Genomic DNA, 23,058 nt, shown 5'->3' with positions numbered 1-23,058 from the left:
TGTCTAGAATTGAGACCGCCCATTAGTTTGCGATTTTTACACATAATAGAGTCATTGATCCTGAACTTCAGATGTAAATGATTCAGAAATCAGGTTTTAAATTGATGAAATAACAGTATTACACTAAGAAAAATATATATATTAAGAACTTAAAAAACTATGGTTTACTGGAATGCTTAAATACTGGAACTAGTATTGTAATCACTAATTTCAATCAAGATGGAATTTATATTGTTTTTATTTTCCAAGATATTTATTGGCGACTACTAAGGAGATCATAGAGAAATATTTTTTGCTGGTTTGTAATCCATCCCACCAAGTGTGCCCAGGTAACCAGTCATTTTGAATAAGATTAGACCAATCTGGACCTGAATTTTTCTGTAGCTGAATTTGAAGAGCTATCACCCATTTACTATTAAATAGGTAATTACTGAAAGAATAATTTTAAGGTTTTTATCATATCATTTTTAAAAAGTTATATTTAAAACTATTTCTATTCTTAATTCATAATAAATTTGTGGAAGAAAGAAAATTGTGTAAGAGAAAGATAACTTGGAAACAGCATCATAAGAGAATCTTTCATCTACCCAGACTGTTTATAAGCTTTAATAGCAATTCAAAGTGTCATTAAATCTAATCAATGGGTTAAACAACACATTAAATTATTTATGTATGAACAATCTTTGGCTTTCTTGGAAATATGTATAACTTGCAGGTACTTATACCTAAACAATATACAGTACTGCACTTAAATAATACATTACACATGTATTATAAAAACAAAAGGACACGTTTGTTTTCAAGCAACAAATTTTACAACAGCTTAAAGTGATTCTTGAGAAAAAACATGTTTGAATCAAAACTCTTTATCTAATGGAAACATCAGAAATGTTAATTATTCTGTAGGGGAACATGGCTGATGAGCTTGACAGAAAAATAAGATAGGAATGATGTTAGAAAATATAAATTAAATAAGATTTTACACTTTTTTCACATATCTCAAGGACTAAATCATTTACTTCAAATTTAGTTATTTTTTAACGTAGAAATTTTACTAATTCAGACCACGCACTATACTTAGTGACTTTTTTCCATTGGACACAACCAACAGGGTCTTCTGGGAAATATTATTATGGCTTCAACCTGTTAATTTGACTGGCGACTGAAGCCAGGTTTTAGGATGTTGGAGACATTAATACTTTATTTATAAATCCGTTTTAGAGATAATGAGTAGAGAATGTTCATTCATTAAAGAAATTGTTAAGCACTTTATACAGGGAGCGTTCCCATCTATAGTTTTCCACAAAACAATAGGGATGTTTACCAAGTGGTTCTGATAAGTGAATATTATTTGAGGAACTATATTATATTTCATCAGTTTACAGAAAGAGTGTAAATTGTGGAAGACATAGTTTGAAATAACATGATGTTGATTGTAAAAAAAAAATTATTAATCCCTTCAGTAGGCATTATTCAATGACAGTTTCTTTCTGCATATCAGATAAGTGGTATTCTTAACATTTTCAACTTTTTTCCTTTACATATTTGTCTAAATCATTTTGTTTCCTATTGTTGAATTTCTATTGGGAAGCCAAAGAATCTTCATATTTCTCTCCCACCTCATTAAATTTTCATTTGAAGAGTTATTAAAGCAATTCCACTTCTGTCAAAAATCAAGTCTGCATATAAAATTTGTTCAAAAAAGATTTAAAATTATGGAAAGAGAGCTGGTAAGGCAATCCTGGTGAAGAGTATACCCAGGGTTGGAAAACCAAGCTTAACGAACACTGAAATAATGGGAAAAGATGACGTAAAACAAATAGGGTCTTAACTCTACTCCATACACCAACATATTTAAAATCAAAAGGAGAATATGATGTTTTTCTATCAAAACTAAGTTTTTCTAATAAATCAATCCATTTATGATGTGAAAGAAAATAAAATAGTGAGAGATATCATTGAGCATAAAAATATTTCCCCATTTTTTTAATTATACAGGCTATGTATTTAAAATAGAAGTCAACAGAGCTGCCAATGACACAAAGTTGTAAACTTGACTCACCCGCTTTATTTTTATCAAAACTCGTCCTCAGGTTGAATAATGTATTCAGCTCCTGAATATTTTTTACAAGTTGTAATACTATAATAATAAAAATTTGAAAAATTATTCTAAAGGAATCTTAGTTTCTTACTCAAACTCACTTTCATTAAACTAGTAAAACATCCGACTTCTAGGAACCAATTTCTGTAGCTATTAATGCTCCTCTCATAAAACACACTAAATCTTAGTGACTTGATTCTTTCTTATGCATCTTCAGGTTGGCTGAAGATAAGTTGATTTAGGCTGGGCTCAGCTACACTGGTCTGGATTTGGCTCCAAACTGTAGATTGGCTCTATATCTACTCCAAATGTCTCATTTAATTTGGATCAAGAGGTTAACTGCAACATGTTTGTTCTTCTGTTGTGGATGCCAGAAAGTAAAGAGGGCAAGCCATATTGTGCCAGAATATATCAAGTGTTTTCTTGCATCACATCTTCTAAAGTCCTGTTGGTCAAAGCAAGTCACGTGGTTCAGTCCAAAATCATGTGTTGAAAACTGCAAAGTCAGAAAGCAAAGGGCACAGATGTAAAATAGGGTAAAGAATTGGGGCCAGTAATTCAATCTACACTATATAATATGAAAACATAGAGTTGGAAATCCATATAAGTATTAAAACAATACAAAGTTGGGGATATAGTAATCATGCATTTGTTAAGAGTCAGAGAGTAGATTTATAATTCTTAAAATTAATGTAATAAAAAGATACCAATTATCTACAATCTCTTTCTGAAAGCAGAAACAGAAGGAATACTTCCTAACTTATTCTATGAGGCCAGCATTACTCTAACACCAAAATCAGACAAAAATACTTCAAGAAAGAAAAGCTACAGATAAATATCTTTCATGAACATAGATGCAAAAATTCTCAACAAAGTACTAGCATGTTGAATTCAACAATGTATAAAAATAATTGTACGCCATAACCAAATGGAATTGGTCCCAGGAATACAAGGCTCATTCAACATCCAAACATCAATCAACATAATCCATCACGCTAACAAGCTAAAGAAGAAAAATCAGTGATCGTGTCAATAGATGCAGAAAAAGCATTTGATAAAATCCAAAACCTGGAAATAAAAGGTAGACAGATTGGGAAGGAAGAATTAAACTGAATTTGTTCACAGATAACATGATTGTCTTTATAGAAAATCCCCAAATAATCAACAACAACAAAAGAACTCCAGGAATGATAAACAATTATAGCAAGCTTGCAGGATACAAGTTTAATACACAAATGCTTTCCTATCTGCCAGCAATGAAAAATTGGAATTTGACATTAAAAACAAAATGCCATTTGCATTAGCACTAAAAAAACGAAATGCTTAGGAATAGTTGTAATAAATTGTGTACAAGATACAAGGAAAACTATAAAACTCTGATGAAAGATATCAAAGAAGACAAATAAATGAAGAGATATTCCATGTTCATGGATAGGAAGACTCAATAATATTAACATATCAGTTCTTCCTAACTTGATCTATAGATTTAATGCAATCACAATCAAAATCCCAGCAGTTATTTTGGGAATCAACAAACTGTTTCCAATGTTTAAGTGGAAAGCCAAAAACACAAAATAGCCAACACAATACTGAAGAAGAACAAAATCAAAGTACTAACACCATTCAATCTCAAGATTTAGCATAAAGCTACAATAATCAAGAGAGTATGGAACTGATGAAAGAATAGACAAATAGATCAATGAATAGTATAAAGTGTCCAGAAATGGTCCCACACAAATATAGTCAACTGCTCATTGACAAGGAAACAAAGGCAATTCAGTGGAAAAGAAATAGTATTTTCAAAAACTATTGGTGGAAAATCAGATATCCAAATACATAAATAAGTAAATCTAAACACTGTCATTATGCTTTTTACAAAAATTAACTCAATGTAAGATCTAAATGTAACCTGCAAAACCATAAAAATTCTAGAAAACATAGGAGAAAATCTGCATGACCAAGGATTTGGTGATAATTTCTTAGATACAACACTAAAAGCATGATCCACGGAAAGAAAAACGATTGGTAAATTGGACTTCATTCAAATTAAAAACTACTCTGAGAAAGACACTGTTAAGAGAATAAAAACAGGAGCCACAGATGGAAAAATTTTTGCAAAACGTATATCTTATGAAAGATTTGTATACAAAATATCTAAAGAACTCAAAATTTAGCAATAAAAAAACAATTAAAAAAGGCAAAAGATCTGAACAGACACTTCACCAAAGAAAATAAACAGATGGTAAATTAGCATAACAAAAGATGCTCAACATCCTATGTCATTAGAGAACTGCAAATTAAAACAATGAGTTACCACTACACATCTATTAGAAGGGCTAAAATCAAAAAACCTGACAATATCAAATAACGGCAAGAATACAGAGCAACAGGAATTCTCATTTGGTGCTGAGGGAAATGCAAAATGGTTCAACCACTTTGGAAGACAGTTTGACAGTTTGGCAGTTTCTTACAAAGCTTACATAGTTTTACTAAAGAATCCTGCAATCACACTCAGAGGTATTTACCCAAATGAGTTGAAAACTATGTCTGTACAAAAACCTGCACATGTATTTTTACAGCAGCTTTACTCATAATTGTCAAAAACTGGAAGCAACCAAGGTGTTCCTCAAAGGATGAATGGATAAACAAACTGTGGTACAGTCCAACCACGGAATATTATTCAGCTATATAAAGCAATGAGTTTGATGCCACAAAAGTATGGAAGAACCTTATGCTTATTGCTAAGAGAAGGCTTATACCTATTTCTAAGACCCTTATTCCTACTGCTAAGAAAGCCAGTCTGAAAAGGCTACATAATGTATGATGCAACTACATGACATTTTGGAAAGGTAAAACTACAGAGACAGTAAAAAGATCGCTGGTTCCAGAAGCTTGAGGAGAGAGGAAGAGAGTTGAATACATGGAATATGGGATTTTGAGGGCAGTGAAACTATTCTGGATGATGTTGTAATGGTGGATAGGTGACACTACGCATTTGTCAGAATTCATAGAACTGTACAGCACAAAAAGTGAACCCTAACATAAATTATAGACTTTAGTTAATAATAATGTGTCAGTATCAGTTGATTAATTGTGACAAATGTACCACATTAATGCAAAATGTTAATAATAGAGGAAACTGAGCAGAGGAGAAATGGACTATATGGGAACTGTGTTTGATCTGATCAATTTTCTGTAAACCTAAAATTGCTCTAAAAAATTCTTTTAATTAAAAACATTAATGTGGCATAAACATGAATAATCAGATACACTGAAAATTTATCGACTAGCATATAGTTCCCAATTTACAAACAGGTCACATTCAAAAAATGTTTTTAATTATTATTCACATGAAACTTTGCATACAATTTTCTTTGTAAACAACGTAACAAATAGTAATTTGAGATTAGTGCAACGAAATATATTTAATCTATATTATGCCAAAATGAAATTTACTAGAAAATATTATTATTATATAGATAATAAAACAAAATATGCTAAAAGCTCAAATATAACCATTTCATTTATCTTAAAATATTTTATTAAAGATACACATAAAATTAGAGACATTTGGACATCAGTTATCAACATGTTCTTTGTGCATTTCCTTCTGATAACAACAGGGATGCTTAGGATCTTGTGTCTCTTGCTACTGCTCTTGCTCTAAACCAAGTTGAGCAACTTCCACTGATCCTTGGGACATAGATCTTTTTTCCCCCTACAAGTTTCTGGGGAGTGCTGGGGGAAGGATGTGGCCAGGTGGGAGGAAATACTGGTTTTCTAGCAATCACAAGCCCATCATCTCTCCAGGTTCAGTGGATGAGCCTCCTAGTTCTATAGGAACCAGACCACCTAAAGATGGCTCTCAATGCAGGAGGATAAAAGGGTCATTGTGTAACTTCTCCCTAATTCATGAAAAGGTAGGAGAGAGAATTCATATGCATCTCATCATCTCCTGCAGTATAGGTATCATTTCTGCAAGAAGGTAATGATGGCAATGGTAGGAACACAGTCAATTAAGATTTCCCCCATCACCTGTTCAAATTTACATTGTTCTCCCATGTGGATGTTCATAAGTCAAATGCACCTTCACCCCCAATTTGCATAAAATTGCAAAAAAGGGAATGATGCCACATTTTAGTAGACATTTTTCCTACATTTATTTGGACACATCTTTTTTCAAACATGTTCAGATCTCAGACCTACAAACTTAATATCTGAATTCAGAATTTCATAAAGCAACACAGTAAAATTTTTCTCCTTAAACATATTTACATATATAAGATACTTTGTCGTATATTATCCTATGGAATTCTCAGGGCAACTTTGCAATGTAGATAGGGTGAATATTATTGCCCTCATTTTATTAAAAAAATAATTCACCCAATAATGTCCTAGAACTCAGGGCCATGTCTTTTCACTCTATGTGCAATGCTCTTTGCTTTCCGTGGCACTGCCTCCTTGCTAAGCACTCTTTTATAAGAAGAGAAGAATGACTAAAGATTATGCTTTTAGATTTTAAAGATTGTGATGACTCATTTATAACAGCTAGTGTTTTGGGTTTCTTCCAAAAGGAATCTGGAGAGTTCATTATCCATGCTTCATCAATTACCATTCTGTATACTTATTTGTAGTTTAAATTTTTTAATTAAATATTACAGTCTAATAACATGATTTAATTTTTGTTTCATGTCTCAAAAGGCAAAAAAATACAAGTAGGTAAAATGTTCACTAATTATTCCTATCCTCAGAGGTAATAACAATACAACCTGTGATTAAATGCAGATGTGCTGGTTTTCCATTTCTTTGGAAATAGAAGAAATTTGGAGAGAAGAAATTTTTTAAGTACCAAATTAAGTTAAATCACAAAAGCACACCATCTACTCATATTTGAATAAAATATATTGAAATAGTTACTTGAAACAGGAAAGTATGAATTGCTTATTTAGAGAAGTAATATAAGTTGCACATAAATAAGTTTTATTTTCTTTTATTCATTTTCAAGCAATTATACAAGATTTTGGGTTTTTTCATGGTCACTTTTCATGGAATTAATTCATAAAGACTACTTTAGACATAGGTGGCAGATGTTATGTAGCAGGACAGGACCTCCAGCAGCCTGGGATATGAGGAGGGTGTGAGGTCACAGTGGGGAGCAGAGCTGGGGGTGGGTGGAGCTTCCAGTGTTTGTGGTCCCAGGCTTATCTGTTGCATTTTGTAGATTTATCTGCCCTTTTCTGTTTCCATTGTCATTTCTTCCGCTAGTTCAGACGTATGTCTCCTTCCCTTTCTCAGTGAGGAAGACTCAACAGGCCATTATTGGCTTTTAAGATGGAGGGGGCCACAAGCCAAGGAATTGTAGGCAGCCTCTAGAAGCTGGAAAGACCAAGGAAAAAGATCCTCCTCTAGAAACTCCAGAAGGAGTTTTAGCCAGCGAGACCCGTTTCAGACACTGACCTCCAGAACAGTAAGATAGTAAATTTGTGCTGTTTTAAGCCACTAAAATTTGTTAAACAGCAATAGAAACTAATACTCATGGCTTCCATATATCTCTAAAATAAACTAGGTAGCTGAAAATAGCAGAAATTTATTCTCTCACGGTTCTGGAGGCCAGAAGTGTAAGATCAAAGTTTTGGCACTGCTGCACTCCCTGTGAAGGTTCTAGACGAGAATCCTTCCTTGCTTGGTGGCTACAGGCCTTCCTTAGCTTGGGGATGCATAACTCCAATCTGTGCCTCTGTTTTCACGTGGCCTTCTTTCCTGTGTGTCTTTCCCCTTCTCTTCTCTTAAAAAACACTTAAAATTGGATTTAGGTTCTATGCTAACCCAGGATAATCTCAGCTTGCGATTTTCACCTTAATTATATCTGCAAAGACCCTTTTTCCTAATAAGGTCACACTGACACATTCTGGGTAGACATATCCTTTGGGGTGCCACCATTCAACACACAACACTAGCTTTATGTTCCTTATTATCTGTGAATTTTGGTTTTATCATCAAAACAAAGAAAGAGAAGTAAAAGGAGCACATTTAGATAAACATTGATTGTTTTTAACTTTTATATACCCTTAGTTTGCAAAAATTATAAAATCACAATAACTTGCACTGATGAGGGTTTGGTAACAGTAACTCTCATAGACCATTGGTGTGATTGTAAATTCATACAGCCATTTGGAAGACAGTTTGTTCTTATCTACTAAGGCTGCAGAAGCACACAGTCTATAAGCCAGCAATTGATATCCTAGGTATACAACCAAGAGAAAATCTTGTACATGAATCAGGAAATAATATGAGATCATTCATCTTGTCCATCATTAGTAAGATGTACAGAAGCAAAAATGAACAAATATAGCTAGATAGGACAAATCAATGAATGTCACAAATGTTACATGGAATTTTAAAAAGCATACATACTCTGTGATTGCATATATATAAAAAAGAAAAATAGGCAAAATTAAACCATCTTTTATCTATACAAGGTAGTAAAACTAAAGAAAAGTCACAAAATTATTATCAAAACATCATACCAGGGGCCAGCCCCGAGGCTGAGTGGTTAAGTTCATGCGCTCCACTGCGGCGGCCCAGGGTTTCACTGGTTTGGATCCTGGGTGTGGACATGGCACCACTCATCAGGCCATGCTGAGGCAACGTCCCACATGCCACAACTAGAAGGACCTGCAACTAAAATATACAACTATGTACTGGGGGGATTTGGGGATAAAAAGCAGAAAGCAAAAAAAAAAGAAGAAGATTGGCAACAGTTGTTAGCTCAGCTTCCAATCTTTAAAAAAAAAAAATCATACGAGTGGATAACTTAAGAAGGCAAGAGGAGTTCATGATTGCAGAGAAGCACCGGCAAGTTTCTAGAATGCTTGGCAACGTCTTATTGTTGACTTGGGTGGTGGTAACAGGGGTGTTTCCTTTATAATTATTCTTCAAAATGAATATATATGTTTTCTACACTCTTTTTTATGTATGCTGTATCTCGCAATAAAATTAATGATAAAAGAATGAATGAAAGAAAAAGCAGAGGAGATAGTAGTCCATGCTTTGACAGCTCATGAATGTGGTGAGGAGAGAAAAGGGTAGCAACTAGGGAAGGCGTAGAGGTGAGAGAAGTTTCATTTTCCTAAGTTTGGAGAATCTGGACTGTTTCTAGCTTGCAAAAAAGAAAGGGAAAAATGATGTTTTTTATTTCAGTTGAATTCGGTTTAAGAGTCCTATTCGTCCATCTACAATCGTCTAAGAATCAAAACGCCAAAAGATAGAGTGGAGCTGACGATGCTCCCAATGAATCTATTACTGGAGTCAGGTTGTTGTAGCCTTGGACAAAAGGTCATAGAAGGCAACCACCACCACATAGGGTTTCCTCCTCTTTCTCTTTACCCAGAAATCCTGCCAGTTCTTTGATATTGAACCCCAATCTACAATGTGCTGAAATAATGTGGAGATAAAGTGAAGAATAAGGACTGAACATATTATGGGTAGGGATTTGGGAGAGTTGGGGAGACAGGGCACCTCTGACTTTTGCTGTGAACAAAAGGTGGAAATAGGAAGAGGGAAGAAAATCCCAACTAGAGCAATAGGGGAAAAGGGATAAATATCAAATAAAATTTAGAATAGGCTCCTGCACTTTCTGTCCTTGTAAAATTGAAATATACTGCAGTCATTAGGCCGCCAGTAAGCTATAATGAGTTTAGGAAATTTTAATGCAATACATTAGTTCAATTGAAAACAGAAGTGTCAATTTGACTTAATTGATGAATATTGAAGAAAGAATCATCTGCAAAGGAAAAGTAGTGGAAATTTGGTTTTTAAGTTGATGGTTAAATTCAAGCTCTGTCAACTTGGGCCAGTGAACTTAATTCTCTTCTGCAGAATTAAATATCACAATTTCTGAGGTTTATAATAATAATTATTATTATACATCACTATATTCCTGGTTCTCCTCCTGCACTATTTATTTATTTCCTACAGCAACCTTGTGAGCTCCAAATTCAGTGTGAAGAAACCTAGGCCCAAAACATTACATATATTGCATTAGTTTAGACAATTTGTAAATGCAGCTTCCAGAATTCAAGCACAAGTTATCTGAAGCCACAATCTTTTGTTATAACCAGTGTTCAAAGAAGGTCACATTGATAAAACTATTGATTTGACACTTTATTTGCATACCAGTAAAAACACTATCACCAAGACATTGATCTTCCTGCTTAAAACATCTTTTCTGACAACAGGATAAAGACCTGACTACAGGATAACTCACATCAGTAATTCCATATAATTTTCTAGTCTCCAAATCCTTGATATATTTTCCATTTTTTGTTCTTTTCTTACCCAGGTCAATATTTGTAGGAACATTAAGGCTTAAATTATTAAATTATTGGGGGAGGGAGAAGAGTCTCCGTTCATCTTATTTGTTACAACTTATTAAGACACAGAACCACCAATTCAAATTGTCAAGTAGAAAAATGCTGGGCATATGTTAACAGGGCCGTTAAAACTGCTTGCAGGATTTTTGATTATTTGATTCAATATTTTGTTCAGTAAAATGAAAGTCAGTCAATGGCATCACATCCCTCAACAGTGGTAGAAGCTGCCAGTGGTACTTAGGCGGACACAGACTATTCATTCAACAAGGTCATTACCAATTCTCTTTATGAAGGATGCCTTAATGAAACATGAGGTTAGTCATCTACAGGTGCAGAATCCCACAACTGTGAGAAATAACTTTGTGAGCTCATTTACCTTTTTCTAATTTTCTAACAAGTGTTGCTATCTAATATAAAGTTTTGAAGATTTCACCATTTCTCAGTTCTTTGGATTTTAAGAAAAAGTAGAGTTACAAATTAGATGTACTTTCATTACTTATTTGTTTAGGGTTCACCACATAGAGACTTTTCTAAAGACTCTGGAGTCTAAAGATTCTAAAAAAAAATACTCTTTTTCTAAAAAAGAGTACAAAAATTGCACAGGACATATTCATTGGGTTTACAATTATTGAACGTGAACTGACTTTAGCTCATTTTGACTGAAGCAACTATCTGTTGGTTTTGGGGATTGAGAATTTGTTCTTTTTTCCCTGCTGCTTTACATTCCCATCAAAGGTGCACTATCACTCTCCCCGAGATTGTTCTATTATTTGTATTCAGTCATGTTAAACAGACAAATTATACAATTTACCTTCCCAAGGACTTCCATGGCTCACCTCACAAAGGCTGATATTGCTTCAAGTCTTGCTGGAACATCCTCTCCTTCTTCTCTGTATGTTTTTTCTTTCCTACATGAAATTTACTGGGATGGTAAAACAGATCCCTGAGCTCTCGTTTCTTTGTACTTAATTTGTTTTGTTCAACATCACACATTTCTCATAATTAATAAAACTTATCCTTTAGAAATTTTGTTCTCTTGTCGTTTTAGCGTATTTCCATAAACCACAAGCAGTTATATTACAGGGCATAACAAATAAAAGAATATTAGCTTCCTAAAAGGAAAAGAAAAACCCCCCAAATTCCTTTTCTTCCATAATCTCAGGAAAATTTCATTGTATTTAAACTCGTCCAGAGAAATAAACTCTCAAATTCTGTTCACCTTAATGAGCCAAGATAATGCAAAAGACAGTAAGCTACTTGAGGGCTTGCTTCCTAAGATTTTTTTTACTGGAATAATACAGGATTCTTGCAAACTTCCTGTAATAGAGCATAGCATTTCTGCTTCATTTCCTTATAGATGATAAAAATGATCTTCAGACTCCCCATGACTGATGACTTTCTTTATATTCTCTGTTCTGAATTATACCTTAAGATGATTTCCCCCCATATAGCACTTGTCCTTCAATGCTCTGTGAAATCAAGTTTCTTTGATCAAACATGTTTGAGAAATGTGGTACACATTTAAAAATTCATAGTGCACCTTAGTATTCTAAGAATTCTGAGTATTTGATTCACATGTTCAGAGCAATATCACCTCTTGCTTTTTTAGACAAGAATCCTCAAATTCAAAAATGTCCCAAACTAACTTGTGCTGTCAAACTGTATCTCAGGAAATGGCACCACCATCCACCCAATGAGCCAAGGCCAACACCTGGACGTTAGCCTTGAGATATCCTGAAATCTCAATGCGGTAGGCAGAAATCTACAAGGCCGCTCATGACCCAGGTCCTTTTATAATCCCCTCTCTGAGGCTGTGGAAAGGCCCAGTGGCTATGATGAAATATCAGTCTTGTGATTACGTTGTGGTACATGGCACAGCTGACTTTAAGCAAGGGAGACTATCCTCCCAGGGCCAGATCTAATCAGGTGAGTACTTTAAAAGGATAGGCTCTTCCTGTCCAATGGGATGTGAAGTGGAGGGGTATTCCACAGGAGGGAGACTCTGCACTGTAGGCTTCCAAGATAAAGGGGGTCACATGACAAGGAATGCAAGCACCCTCTAGTTGCTGAGAACAGACCCTGGCTGACTGCCAGCCAAAAAATGAGGCCTCAATTTTACAACCGCAAGAAAAGATGTTCTGCCAACAACATGAACGACTTTTGAAGTGCATTTTCCCCAGAGACTCCAGATGAGAATTCATCAGAAATCCCTCATTTCAGTCTCCTGATACCTAAACAGAATTTCCAGCCACACTACTGCACTTCCGACCTACAGATCTGTGAATAAACAAAGGGGTGTTGTTTTAAAGTTGCTAAATCTGTGGTAATTTGTTATGCAGCAATAGAAAAGGATGGTACTCACATCCTAGCATCAATTCCTGTTGCTTCTATTTAGTGTTTGTTAAATATGGCCTGCGTCTTTCCAACTCTTCAACCATCATCCTAGTCCAAGTCACTGTCTTCTCTCACTTTGACTACTAATCGCTCTGCAAACATATTCTCTCAACTATCTGTTCTTTAGACAGAGACTATTCTTTGAAAAACACAATTCTATTATTATCACCCTCCTCTGCCTTAAAACCTACAATGACTTCTCATTTCTCTAAAAATGCAATTTCAAAAAAAAATCCTTAATCCAAACTCTACCCACCTACGTACGCACCCTAACCCCATGTCCCTTTTTACTCCTACATGCCATCCACGTTGGTAATTTTTCTGTCCTAGAACCACGTCCCTTTCCATCTCCTCTTTCCTTTCGGGGGGTACTCTGCTGTCTCCTTCAGTGCCCATTTCCCCAAGCTAATGCTTATTAATCACATAGGAAACAATCTAAAATTAGGTCCCCTGGGAAACTTTCTTTACCCCACAGGTCATTCTAGTCCCTCTTTTATGTGATGTTACAGCACACATAGCATACTCCTCCCCATAGCATTTAATAGAATCGTTTACACAGGATTTTTTCAGTAATATCCATAAGCATTCTTCAGTATTCCTGCTACAGTACGCTCTGTTTTAGTTGACCTCTGTGTGAAATTGTAACTTGAGAATCTCCAGAGAATTTCAACTGCCTCTTTTCTTCAATCTCTCTTTCATATATTGCCAGAACAATCTTATTAATATGCAAATACTGAAGCTTTTCTCTCATTCTATAAGCTGCTTACATCTCCCTGAGGCACAGAACTTTAATGAAGGGAATATGGTGAGGCAACAGTATAAAATAAGAATGTTCTGGGCTAATCGAACCTATGAGCAAATGATAGCAAAGTTTATAATTTTATCTCATGTAAGATTTATTGTCTTTTGCGGGAACTAAATACATCCATGTTTATTGTGAATGCCAATTTATTTATATTAATTCTAGCCATCCTATTTTATGTGTGAATATTCTACAGAATGTATTTGCGTGGTTTCATCCCCTCTAGTCAGTTGGAAGTATTTCAGCTTTTCTACTTTAATAGCCTGGAAACAGTCTATTTCAATTTTTAATGGTGACTATGCTAAATTTTTCACACACATTTAATTTTATGTTTTCTATCAAAATCTACCATTAATCAGTCTCTGACATCCCATTAAATAAAACAAGAGTCTTCTTGGGCCTTTAAATCCCCCACTCCACTCACACCTACACACACTCACTCATACACATCTCTCTCATGTTGAAACTTCCAAGATTTTAGTTGTTAATTATTATCTTTTTTGCTTTAATATTATGCATCAATAGTAACTTAGACTTGACTACAGATTTTACAGCTTATTTTGTTGTTGTTGCTCACCGCTAGTCCACGAGTACCATGTCATCCTCAGTCTGTAATTTATTTTTCATTTATTCATGTGCACATTTGCGTAACTATACCAAGAAAGACCTGAGAGTGGGTAAATCTTGGAAATACATCTATTTTCCCACATTCCCTAAATGCTAATGTTTTCCTGCGTATAAGAAACTAGGTCCAACATAGCTTCTCCCTTAGCACTCTGATGGTACTGTTCATTGTCTTCTAACAACCCGTCTTACTTAGGAGACATCTGATGCCAGCCTGGTTTTTCATTTTTTGCAGGTACCCTTATTTTCCTTTCTGAAAAATATAGGATTCGCTCTTTTTCGTTTGGGGTAGCCTTTTATTTGACTCACTCGCTCAGGACACTGCTCAACTCCCCTTTGTCCAGCACTAATGCCTCTTATGCCTCCTTCAGTTCTGGGAAATGTTCTTTATTATTTACCTGTTTCCTCTCTACCGTTTTTCTGCTTCTTCCTTCTTAAACTCCTAATAAATGCTGAAACTTTTAGAGATTTCCTCCACTTCTCTTAACTTCTGTGTCATACTGCCAACTCTTTTTCTTTTCACCTTGTTCTGGGAGATGTCTGCAGTTCAGATTTTTAGTTAAGAATTTACTCAGCAGCTGCACTATTCTTTTTAGCCCTTCTTTCGAACTCTAATTTCAATAATCGCTTTTTATTTCTAAGATCTCTAATTGATTCTCTATTCTCATTTTGTAGATGTGTGACTTAGTTTAATATCTTCTGTGCATGCTATTAAATGAATTTTCTCTTGGAAATTAGTCCCTGGTGTCCCGTTCACTGCTTTCTTCAAATATCTGATGATACTGCTTTGTTCAATATCATTTTGAGAATACGTGTTCCCGTTTTTGTGAATACTGGTTTTGTTTAGAGGAACATGCTCCTCGTGATAATGTGGTTGACAAGTTAGATATTCTGTTAGAAAACTGAGACAATAGCATGACTTCTGGTTTGAGGATTTCTCTTCCCTCCAAGACACTAACTGTCTGGTGTGCTCCAACCCAAATCCTCACACTCTCTGCTTCAGATTGAGTAAATACTTCAACATAAGGATTGGGGGCTGACTACAGAAAGGGATCTAATGTGGGCTCTCCGTATGAATATATATAGTTCAATATCCTTGTCCTAGGACCATCCTCTTTCTTCTAGTACTGCTGTCCTTGAGACATGCCTGAACTGCTGCTAAAGCATCCTCCCAAGTAGACATCAGTTTATGAACTTAGAGCTATGATATCCTTCATCAATCCATGTCTAACTTTCTCCAAATGGTTTTAACACTGTGGTCCAGAGACTTTCTTCCAATGTCATTAGGGATTTATTCTTCATAAAATCCATATCTTTTCTTTTTAAATCAAGGGATTTCTGGTAGGTAGGAAGGTTCACATTCTCAGTCAGTTTTGTGCTGTTAATAATTAGCTATTCTTTAAAATGGGGGAAGTTGAGGATAGTAAAGTTTTTCTTCAAGGTCAAATAGTAAGACAGTTGCCTAGGCCAACTAGAATATAAGCCTCTGGCTCCTTGTCCACTTTTCAGTCCACTGCCATACAGCTGCTTTGGGATATATCTCTCACTCTGCTCCTTTCCTGAAGGATCAGTAGCAATGTCTTTGGTTAAATGTCAAGTGAATAGACATAGAAATAACACAATTTTATGCTTTATAAGAACTTCCTTTATATGGAAAGTCATTGATAGAAAAATAGTCACTGTCAAATGTTCCTAAAGTCCTAGGGCATTTTGACAAAACCTCCATGTTACATCAGAAAGTTACTAAAACTCCAAAGAGAATCAGTTCTTGTCAGTAGACAGCTTTAGTAGTATTCTTTTAACTGATAAGTTTAATAGAAGAGTAGAAACTTACTATGTTATTAGCCAAACATTTTAATTATAATCTGCAAGATGTTTTACAAAGAGCTTAACATGATAATCATTCTTTTCTACAAAGTGACAGTCTTCAGCCTCAGAATTCTTTAGCAAGAATAGCCATAATTAAATAATGTCAAACATAACATTACCCTAAATCACATATTCTTCTCCATTTCAACTTTATCATTATGACTTTCTCTTCAGAAATGGAATGAATAGAATTAAATCACTAATGGCAAGAGTAAACCATAAAAGAATCTACACACAGGAAATAGAATTTTGTTAAACTGCCAAGTACACACGAATCCTGAGAAGTTATTAAAGAAGTGATTATAAAATATCCATTTAAAGTATTATAACACATTAGAAATTTATTCAAAAAATATCTTTATTACTGCTGAATGCAACAATTTAACATGCTTTCTTCTGATACATTTTCTTTAGAAACTTAGTACACAGACTTTATTTTAATGTGGAACACACATTAAATGCAACATATTCCATACATGCTAAATATAATGAGAATAGTAATTTATTTTAGAAAATAATTTTTAGAAATAAAGATAGCAACGTAGCTAGCATTTACTGATTTTTTACTAAGTGCCAGACACTGGGATAGTAGTTCTTATGTATTATTTCAATTAATCACCACAAGGGGAAGGCCCTATTTATTTTCCATATTTTTAGAGATAGAAACCTCAATTTCAGAGGTTAGGTAACTTTCTCCAAGTCAAAAAGTTTGGAGGTAGGAGAACTGAGTTTTGAATAGGTACTGGCTTATGAAGAATGGCTTCCAGTTTTTTCACTGATTGCTAAACTGATTGCTATAATTCTTTTTCTTCACAAAGGAGGCAACTAAATAATAATAATAATATAATAATAATAATCATCCTGGCACTCACGTAGTAAATTAAGGCATAGCACCACCTGTTGGGCACCTGAAGAATAAAAATAGGTTTCCCAATGCTGATCACATAGTTATGAAATTAGACCAGGTATGGTTTGTCCAGCCTTAATTTTACAGTCTCAATTCATTCAAGACTTAAATGCAACTACAAAACTGACATATTTCTATGTAAACTTTTTCTAATGTATTGTCAAGTTTTCAAAGCCTGTGATGTTTACTTTTATGTATCATCTTGACCGGGCCACGGGGTGCTCAGAAATTTGGTCAAACATTATTCTGAGTGTGTCTGGGAGGATGTTTCCGGATGGAATGAACATTTGGCCCAGTAGACTGAGTAAAGCAGATTGCCCTCCCCAATGTGGGAGGTCCTCATCCACGCAGTTGAAGGCCTGAATAGAACAAAAAGTCTGACTCTCCCCTGAATAAGAAGAAAGTCTTCCAACTTGACTGCTTGGAGCTGGGACACTGATTTCTTCCCGACCTTGAACTCAGACTGAAACCTCAGCTCCTGGGTCTCAAGCCTGCTGGCTTTTGGACTGGAAATTATACCATTGCAATCCTGGGTCTGCAGCTCTTGGGACCTGTCGGCTTCTATAACTGCCTGAGCCATTTCATTGTGTGTGTGTGTGTATCTCCTATGGGTTCTGTCCCTCTGGAGAACCCTGACTAATAGAAAGCCCCTTCTTTTCATTTATAACTCCACATTTCTTCAAGCCAGGAATATGTTTTAATGAAGATTAGAAGACAAGGTTTTCAAATCCTTTGTTAAAAAAATAGGCATGATTAATCCTCCTTAAGAGACCAAGTTAGACAACGAGAGTAGGTACATCCTTTGGAATTGCTATGATAGAATATAAACAGAGCAAAGGCCCAGGAACAAGAGCCACAGGTTGTCTTCACTGACCTGCTGTATAACCAAGACACAGTTCCCTTCAAGCATGACCTCATTTTCAAAATAAATTACTTCAGCGTGATGACCTCTGAGACCACCTAATTTCTAAAGGTCTATGCAATATGGATCATGTGTTTTAACTACCTTGGTGCTTGAACTCCTCCTTCTCATTTCATAATGCTCTCCCACCCCCAACTCCTTTCAGGAGCCTACAGTAGAATTGTAAACCTTTGCTACTTACGGTGTTGTCTGTGGACTCACAGCATCAGCACCACATGGGAACTGATGAAATAACTTTCTAGGCCCAATATGAAGCTGCTCCTGCCCAGGGTGCCACGTCAGCGAACCAAGTTAGATAACTTTCATGCCCTGTGAACTCTCGGCTTGACCAGCAATGCAGTATATCCAGTCAGCCAAACCACAAAGCCAAGCCAACTCTGGGCACTATACTTATTTCCTTGTTCCTTCTCACTCCAAACAAGGTTAACTCTGTGGCCCCAGCCAGCGGCTATTTTCTGTTTGTCTCTTCCTTGTTCTTCATTCTCTAGCCTACAAAAGCTTTCTGCCTTCCACCTCCTTTTACAGGTCTCCCAAAGGAGACAGTGTGCTTCATGAAGTGTTAAAGTTTGTTTGCATCACCTAAATTGTCTTCTTTAATCATTTTTTTAACCCAACTATTAGACCTGCAGAATCCTAGGCCCCACTCCAGACCTACTCATCAGAATCTGGATTATCACAAGGTCTGTAAGTGATTTGCACAGACATCAATATTTGGAAAGAATTGTTCTAGCCCTACCAAAGCTCCTAGGCTTCAGTGGAGGGAGTAAAGAGGTTTCCTGGCGTTAATGAAAGCTTGTATTTTTACATTTTGGGAAGAGCTTTTAGATTATGAACTCCAAAGACGACTCAGGTTTTGTTTCCCAGCTTTGCCACTTTCAGCTGTGGAACATTGGTGGCTGTCACTTTCTGAAATTTAGTTTCCTCATCTGTTAAGTAGGAATGATAATAGCACCTAGTTTATAGAATTGATTTACTTTAAACTGGTTAATATCCGTAAAGGTTAGAAGAGTGTCTAATGCATGTGAGTCTTAGGTGTTAGCTATTATTTCACACATTCTTCATCCCACATGACTTCGCACTGTTAGTATCAAACTTCAGTCATGCAAGCCTCTTCTTGGAAGAGAATATTGCTAATTAATTAATATTTCAATAATTTTCACTATCTCTTTTTTTGGACTTTTGCTTCTCTGCCTTGGTTTTCTTCTTTCTTTTTTTGTCCTTTTCTTCCTCTCTTATTTCCTTTCTTCCTCTTTGTTTTGTAAAATTGAGTGCCTGTTTGTCCCTCCTCCCCTTCTCCCCACAAACATCATTTATGGTATGAACCTCAGGGATACTTTACAAGAGGTTTGGAATATTTGACTCTGATTTGTAATCCCGTTGTAAGCCAAGGCTAGAAGCATGAGTGCTGCGACATCCCAAAAGGAAAAAAAATACCTCTGGGTTAAAATTATTATTCCTTGTAGAATGGGCCCTCTCCATTGAAGAGCCTTTGGGACGATCACAGAGCAAAACCAATGATGACCAGGCTTCGGAGCTGGAAATCCGTCATGCAAAGTCTGTCTTGACAAATCCTTGCTGGCCATGTGGCCAAGAACAAGTTTTCTAATCTCTTTGAACATTAGTTTACTCATCTGTAAACTCTTACAGAGTTGTTTCAAGCGTTCCAAGAGACAATACATGTAAAGTGCTTAGCACAGTTCCTGAAACACAGTAAATTCTTTGAAATGTTAGCTCTCATCATCACCATCTTTATTATTAGAAACAGCACCAATCAATGATGCAACCAGAGGTAAATTACTCTCAGAAGTGCCAAGCTCAAAGAAACAACACTAACTCATCTTAAAACTACTTAGATTTCCTCTGTCTTTTCCTCCTAAATTCTAGTCCTCTCCTGAATGTCTCACTCAGAACTCTCCATCTTGCACACGCACGCGTTTTTCACCTCAGTTTCTTTCTTCTTTTATTCCCCTCTCTGGATATGTGCAACGTTCTTCCCTCATTGCAATTCTTTCTTTTCCTTTAATTTGCTCTCCTTGTTTTGTATTTCTGGAAAACTTGAGTTAACTTTTTTACATATTTTTCTAGGAAAAAAAAACCTAACATAATTTTACATGGGTATCTGGATTATTCAGTAGTTTTTTATGTTCCCCTCTGTACATGATATCTCTGCAAACTGGCATTTTTTGGTATTTTAATAATCTTTCAAATATTCATCAGGTAATTCCTCTCCAGTCAAATTAGTCATTCTTCACACTAATGGCTGAGAAGTTTCCACTGGCTCTTGAATTAAGTAAGAATCATTTTTCTGTCTTAATGCTTTTGTGATTTAAATTTTGTTTTACTCTTTCTGTGTGATAACATAATGTAAGACAGGTTAAAAAATAAGTTTTTGAGCACATTCCATAGTCTCTCCAATAAGTAATTTTAATCTGTCTTCATATATTTTCTATGCATTTGGGTTTTTTTAAAGTACTTATATTTTACTATAATTACTCTCAGTTGTGTTCAAGAAAATCTGGTCTTATTCTTATGTAGCTCTAATTCCATTTTTTCACTACCTACGATGAACTCTTGATCTAGAGTTTAAATAAATAATGGATAGAAGCAGCCACTGTAAATACACAATTATCTCCTTTAAACACTTATGCTCGTATTTTAATAACTATTGTGATAATAAAACAATGTTATTTCGTGTTACTATAAAAATAAATTAAAATATATGAGTTAAACTTCTACATAAAATGTCATCTCCAATTTCATTCATCCTTTATGAGAAAAAAAGAGTCTGTCATCTTCCCAATTTATTTTTTGTTGCTAATAATTTCCTTGGAAATCCCAAAATTAAACCCAAATGGCTTCCTGGGCAGGAAAATGTAAGCTAAGTAGGATTGACACGTGCCGGCAAAGCAAAGGAAGAGTTAGCCTTGGGTTTTGCAAATGCTGTGTAGACGTTCTTCCTTAAACAATGCAACGTTTCTATGTATTTTTAGGGCAAATAGAAAAGAATTCAAATGGGGAGAGATTTTACTTTGTTACTTTGTCGATTTTGCTCTCTTGCGTGACCCCTCCTGGCATTTCTCAGATGTAGCTAAAATCAAGAGTGGTCGATTGACCGAATGAGCCAGTGTCTTATTTATAAAAAGCCATAATTTAATGTTTAATATCATATTTTGTGTGGTAATTTATTTAAAGTATTATTAATAACAGCATTTAAAATAAAATTAGAAATTTCTCTATTTAAAAAATTGTCCAGAATGTGTAGCAACAATAATTACCCCTTAACTACTCTATTTTCATTGTTGCTATTTCCGTAGGACATGCCACTTTTCAGGTAACCCTGTTTCATAATCATACAGAAACGAGCTGCCAAAAGTCTTGGTTATTTTTCTTTCTCCTATCTTTCTGAAGCAAAATGTCATGGTAAGTATAGAGGCCTCAACTTAGCAACACTTCCCGTAAATAAAGGAAATGGTGTCTCATCCCAAGTGTTTCAGAGCTCCTGTGAAGGCAGTGGAAAATCTGCAGAGGAAATCTTTTGAAACATAATCACCAGCAGCTTTGGGTGGAGCCCTGAAATAAGGCCATACTTTTCTATATTGATTTCTCAGTGGAGGAACTTGAGACCAAATGTCAACTGGAGTATTGTAAAATGCTGCCCAGAGAAACACATCCAGGTCTTGCATGTTATAATTATTTGAAAAAATATGTATCTTTGTCCCATGTCTCATGTCCCCATGCCCTGATTATACAATGTGGCAACAAGAGATAATACTTACATTAAAAGTAAAGCCTATCTTAGCATTGTTACAAATATTATTCTTGAGCAAAATATTAAAGTGACTCATTTCTCTGCCTATAGCCAAGACTTCCAAAGAAGAAAGCAAAAACAACCACATTTATTTATTGCATTGTTAATAATGTGATTGAATGAATAAATATCATCTTGACAAAGATCTGAGATAAAACAGGCCTTTAAAATTAAATTTAAAATAATGTGATTTCCCCCCAAGTTTTAAATTGTATAACTTTCTATCCGCTTTACACAATATTTCAGCTGTTTGATAGTAGTGAATATACCATATATAGTGCCTCTATTTTTTTTTTTTTTTGAGGAAGATTAGCCCTGAGCTAACACCTGCTACCAATCCTCCTCTTTTTGCTGAGGAAGACTGGCCCCGAGCTTACATCCATGCCCATCTTCCTCTGCTTTATATGTGGGATGCCTACGACAGCATGGCTTGCCAAGCGATGCCATGTCCGCACCCGGGATCCGAACCAGCGAACCCCAGGCTGCCAAAGCGGAGAGTGCACACTTAACCGCTGTGCTGCCAGGCCAGCCCCTCTATTTTTAAATATACCATTTAAGTTGTACCTAAGGATTTCTTTAAAGTTGCGTTCACAAATGAGATTTATATAACTCTGGATCATTTTTTAGAGAAAAACTGAATGTCTGATTCTGTTTATGACAGTTGCCAAGGGAATACTGAGTATAAATTTGGACTATCAGAAACTTAAAGTTCATTGGGCAATTAGCTAAAAGAAAAAAATTTCTTACATCAAATTGGAAAAACTCAATTGTCAGCCTTCAAGCAATTATGTTTTTTTCTTTTATCTAAAAATAGTAAAATATGTTTCTTCTTAGTCTTACTGCAACCTGTAACCTAACCAGATAGAAACAAACCGTGTTAATGCAGCTTTCCCCAAGACACAGGGCTAGTACTTTGATACCAAAATCTTAAATGTAATAGCTGGAGTCTACACAGGCTACATATTGATTGTAACAACACCGGAAGAGGTTCTTTTACTCAGAGTATTTAAAAACAACAAATGTATTTGTTGAGCTCAAGGTCTACTTTATGGAAAAAGAATTGTCCACAAATTTCTATAGTTTAAAACCTACTATAATGTTCTAAAATATATGATGACGACTTGTAATTTAATGATTGATTCTCTCTGCACCTGACCCAGCAGCAGCATTTGGCACAATGACGATTCCTTCCTCCTTAGACGATGTTCTTTACTTGGATTCTGAGGCACCACGCTCCGTTGCTTTTCCTCCTAGATTGC

General features: G+C 35.3%; 1 long non-coding RNA gene across 3 annotated transcripts in view; it reads right to left on the bottom strand.

Annotated features, from left to right (window-relative positions):
- Positions 1-220: 220 nt before the first annotated feature.
- Positions 221-23,058, bottom strand: part of LOC139076655 (uncharacterized) — a 175,928-nt gene continuing 153,090 nt past the window's right edge. For 2 of the 3 annotated variants that reach the window (XR_011528471.1, XR_011528472.1), the window contains exons 2-4: positions 11,285-11,381; positions 8,629-8,782; positions 221-2,597 (exon numbers count right to left, since the gene is read on the bottom strand). This is a non-coding gene — a long non-coding RNA (uncharacterized lncRNA). Of the gene's footprint in view, positions 2,598-8,628; positions 8,783-11,284; positions 11,396-23,058 lie in introns of all 3 variants that reach the window. The other variant, XR_011528473.1, reaches the window with a different exon arrangement.

The sequence above is a fragment of the Equus przewalskii genome, chromosome 17 (genome assembly GCF_037783145.1).
Source record: "Equus przewalskii isolate Varuska chromosome 17, EquPr2, whole genome shotgun sequence".
Classification (NCBI taxonomy): Eukaryota; Metazoa; Chordata; class Mammalia; order Perissodactyla; family Equidae; genus Equus; species Equus przewalskii.
The sequence above is the reverse complement of the archived record's forward strand: the minus strand, read 5'-3'. Positions and strand labels throughout refer to the sequence as shown.